A 5,223-nucleotide genomic window follows, 5' to 3' on the forward strand; every position below is an offset into this window, starting at 1 on the left:
CGGAAAAATGCCAGTTCCAACAAATGAAGTTGTCCACTTGGTCGGGGTAGGAAATATGACAAGGAGCGGAAGGATTTATAGCCCTGTTGAGATAGCCAGTAAAGTCATCAATGCGTCTAAAGGCAAAGAAAACGTTGATAAGCCAGTAGATACCAGTTCTGGAGCGGCCCGGGTTGAGATCCCTCCAATTGATGTTGAAAGAGAAGTCACAGATGATGAAGCTTGTGAGTTCTTGCGATTCATCGGGCAAAGCGAGTACCAAATAGTTGACCAGTTGAGTCGCACTCCAGCCAGGGTATCGCTGTTGTCTTTACTAATGAATTCAGAAGCTCACAGAAAGGTCCTACTGAAAGTGCTAAACCAGGTCCATGTCGACCATGATATAAGTACTAGCAAATTAGATGGTATCGTCAATAATATCATGTCGATAACTTTATCTCCTTCAGCAATGAGGAAATACCGAATGAAGGAACAGGGCACACCCGTCCTCTCCACATCTCCATCATGTACACAGATTTTGTAATAGGAAGGGTGTTGATAGACAATGGTGCGTCGCTCAATGTGATAACCAAGAGGACATTGTCTAAATTACGAGTGGATGACTCAGCCATAAAACCCAGTTCAACAGTTGTTCGAGCCTTCGATGGAGCCCGAAGGGATGTGCTGGGAGAAATCGAGCTACCCGTGAAGATTGGGCCGTGTACTTTCCAGATCCTATTTCAGGTCATGGATATCAATCCGTCGTTCAGCTGTCTGTTGGGAAGGCCATGGATCCATTCCATCGGCGCTATACCTTCCTCATTGCATCAAAAGGTGAAGTTTATCGCGAGGGGCAAGTTGATAACCATCATGGGTGAAGAAGACATTCTGGTGTCTCAGCTTAGTGATACCCCATACATAGAAGCTGACACTGAAGCTTTGGAGTCTTCTTTCCGGGCGTTAGAGATTGCGAGTGCTTCTTCTAATAGGAGAGGATATCTTAAGCTCAATCCTCCACCCTCTAATGTCTCCATTAACATGGCCAGGGTCATGCTAAAGAAAGGATTCCAGCCAGGAAAAGGTTTAGGGAGATACGGTCAGGGAATTGAAAACACCATAACCCTCCCAATTAATAATGGTCGATATGGATTGGGCTATAAACCCAGCAAAGCTGATGAGGACCAACTGGCAGAGTAACTTGCAGAGGAAAAGAAGAGGAGTACTACTCGTCCGGGGCGTTATAGAAATGATAGCAGAAGGATTCCCATCCCCCAGATCAGCCAGAGTTTTGTGAGTGCAGGCTTCATAGAACAAAAATTGATTGCAATGATGAGTGAAGACCAGCTAGATGATGATTTCAGTCAGGTGTACCAGTGCGCTCCAGGCATGATCTTGGACAATTGGACCAAAAAGGATGTTGCTAGCTGTATTTATGGGCCAATGTAATTGAAAATGTTTTAACATTTCTAAACTTGTTTGGTCACCATTTGCCAAGCCCTGGGCATTTGGATCTTGTGTTAATAAGGGCATGATTTTACTTTCATCAGTGTGATTCCTAATAAAACAAACCATCACATTTCATTCCATTTCTTGAACAATTTTATATTGCACTTTCTGCCTAAACAAATCAATAAATTAACTTGATATAAACCAATAAACCATAATGCAGATCTGACATCGAATCTATATCTAATGACATCATTAATAATCACTTGCCAAATTTTGATCACCCAATAAATCAAGCAGAGGAAGGTGACAGTGACGAAGACTACAAAGCGTCACCGGAATTGCTGAGATTAGTCAAACAAGAAGGCCAAGAAATTCAACCTCATGGGGAACCCGTCGAGTTGGTGAATCTGGGTTCAGAGGAAGAAAAGAAGGAGGTTCGGGTAGGCACAATCATGGATAGAACTGAGCAAGGAAAACTCATCGCGCTTCTACATGAATACAAGGATGTATTCGCTTGGTCATATGAGGAGATGCCAGGTCTAGATCGAAATTTAGTGGAACACAAACTACCACTAAAGGAAGACTCTAAACCGGTAAAACAAAAACTACGAAGGATGAGGCCAGACGTATCCTTAAGAGTCAAAGAGGAATGGTTGGAAGCCAAGTTCGTGACAGTCTCTACATACCCCGAATGGGTGGCCAACATAGTTGCAGTGCCAAAGAAAGGAGGGAAACTCCGGATATGTGTTGACTATAGAGACCTTAATCGGGCCAGTCCAAAGGATGACTTTCTTGTGCCACACATCGATGTTCTAGTCGATAGTACAGTCGATCATGCTTTATTCTCATTCATGGATGGATACTCCAGGTACCACCAGATTAAGATAGCTTCGGAGGACATAGATAAAACAACCTTCATTACCCCATGGGGTACCTTCCGCTATCTCGTGATGCCATTCGGGTTAAAAAATGCTATGGCCACCTATCAAAGGGCCATGATCGCCATTTTTCATGATATGATGCACAAGGAGATCGAGGTCTATGTCGGCGATATCATTTGCAAATCCAAATCGAAAGAAGAGCATGTCCCCAATCTGCGAAAGCTCTTTGAGAGGTTACGAAAGTATCAGCTCAAGTTGAACCCAGCTAAATGCAGCTTTGGAGTGAAATCTGGCAAAGTCCTGGGCTTCATTGTTAGTCAGAAAGGCATAGAGGTTGATCCTGAAAAAATCAGAGCCATCGCCGAGATGCCAGCCCAATGCCAACCCCTAAGACGGAGAAAGAAGTCAGAGGGTTCTTGGGTCGGCTGAACTACATCTCCCGGTTCATATCTCAACTAACTACAACTTGTGAACCCATATTCAAGCTATTGAGGAAGAATCAAGTAGTGAAATGGAATGATGATTGCCAAACAGTGTTCGACAAAATCAAGCAATACTTGACAGAACCGCCGATATTGACGCCCCCAGTCCCAGGCCGACCCCTAATCATGTATCTAACAGTGCTGGACGAGTCCATGGGTTGTATTCTAGGACAACATGATGAGTTAGGGAAGAAAGAGCATATCATTTATTACCTGAGCAAGAAATTCAATGATTGTGAGAAGAGGTATTCTCTGTTGGAGCGCACTTGTTGTGCCTTAGCTTGGGCTGCACGTCGTCTCAGGCAATACATGTTGAGCCACACTACATGGTTGGTATCTAAAATGGATCCGATTAAGTACATATTTGAGAAGCCTATTATGACGGAGAGTATTGCTAGATGGCAAGTGCTATTATCCGAGTATGATATTGTGTATGTCACCCAGAAGGCAATAAAAGGAAGTGTCCTTGCCGATTATCTCGCCAGCCAACCTATAAACAAAGGGGATTTGATTAATGGGGAATTCCCCGATGAAGGGATTATGATGATATCTCCAGGCACTGAAATAGAAGGAGATAGATGGACTCTGGTGTTCGATGGGGCTTCCAATATACTCGGACACGGAATAGGGGCAGTATTGATCTCCCCAGAGAATAAGTTCATCCCGATTACGGCTCGGCTATGCTTTGACTGCACCAACAACATCGCGGAGTATGAGGCATGTGTCTTGGGTTTGGAGGCGGCCTTGGAGTCAAGAATTAAATCCATAGAAGTATGGAGACTCCGCTCTAGTGATTCATCATGTAAAAGGAGAATGAGAGACCAGAGATTCTAAGTTGATACCATATAGAGATCATGTCCAAAAGTTGATCCATCGATTCGAGGAAATAGACTTCTACCATATCCCAAGGGAAGATAATCGGTTGGCTGATGCCTTGGCAACTTTATCCTCCATGTTCCAGATAGGTGAAAAGGAAATGCCCGTTATCAGGATAGCAAGCAAAGATCAGCCGACATACTATTGTGAAATCGAATCCGAGCCTGATGGAAAGCCTTGGTATCATGACATAATGACATACCTCAAGAGCAAAGAGTATCCTCCCGAGGCCACAGAAAATGATAAAAGGACTCTACGAAGGTTAGCTATGGGCTTCTTTCTAAACGAAAACGTGTTGTACAAAAGAAACCATGACATGATGCTACTGAGGTGTGTGGAAGCCAAGGAAGCAGAGAAGATCATCCAGGAAATACATGAAGGAATGTTTGGGACCCATACGAATGGGCACTCAATGGCTCGGAAAATCCTGAGAGCAGGCTATTTTTGGTTAACGATGGAAAGTGATTGTTGCGATCATGTACGAAAATGTCACAAATGCTAGATTTATGCTGATAATATTAATGCACCTCCCAGCCCGTTAAATATTTTGTCTGCCCCATGGCCGTTTTCTATGTGGGGGATGGACGTTATCGGTCCGATCGAACCAAATGCTTCCAATGGTCATCGCTTCATCTTGGTTGCAATCGAATATTTCACCAAGTGAGTCGAGGCAAACTCATACGCAAGCGTGACTCGTAAGGTAGTACTCAAGTTTATAAAAAAGGAATTGATTTGCCGCTATGGTTTGCCTCATAAAATTATCACAGATAATGCTACCAATCTCAACAACAAGATGATGACGGAGATGTGTGAGGAATTCAAAATCAAACATCACACTTCTTCGCCTTACAGACCTAAGATGAACGGGGCAGTGGAGGCAGCAAATAAAAATATAAAGAAGATAGTCCAGAAAATGGTGGTGACCTACAGAGATTGGCACGATATGTTACCATTTGCACTTCATGGTTATCGGACTTCCGTCCGCACATCAACTGGGGCAACACCCTACTCGCTGGTTTATGGGATGGAAGCAGTGCTGCCGATAGAAGTCGAAATCCCGTCACTAAGAGTGCTCGCTGAAGCCGGATTAGAAGAGGCAGAATGGGTCCAAGCCCGACATGATCAGTTGAATCTTATTGAAGGGAAGAGGTTGGCAGCCATATGTCATGGTCAATTATACCAGAGGAGGATCATGAGAGCACATGCTAAGAAGCTACGCCCTCGAACATTCAGGGAAGGTGATCTAGTACTCAAGAAGATTTTACCTATTCAGAAGGATCACCGGGGAAAGTGGACACCCAATTACGAAGGCCCATATGTGGTAAAGAAAGCCTTCTCAGGAGGAGCTCTCATTTTGACCAACATGGACAGAGAAGACCTTCGTCTCTCTGTAAACTCTGATGCAGTGAAGAAATACTATGCTTGAGACGACTTCCTAAGAAAAAGAAAAAACCAAAAAAAAAAGGAAAAAAAGAATAAAGAAAAAGAAACTCGATTTCTTAGGAATATTAATGTAATGAACACGATCATTATTTACAAAATTGCATACATGTTTT

At 43.4% G+C, this 5,223-nt stretch overlaps 1 pseudogene; it reads left to right on the forward strand.

Annotated features, from left to right (window-relative positions):
• On the forward strand, positions 8-5,093 carry LOC109363579 (annotated as a pseudogene).

Source organism: Lupinus angustifolius, chromosome LG13, assembly GCF_001865875.1.
Source record: "Lupinus angustifolius cultivar Tanjil chromosome LG13, LupAngTanjil_v1.0, whole genome shotgun sequence".
Classification (NCBI taxonomy): Eukaryota; Viridiplantae; Streptophyta; class Magnoliopsida; order Fabales; family Fabaceae; genus Lupinus; species Lupinus angustifolius.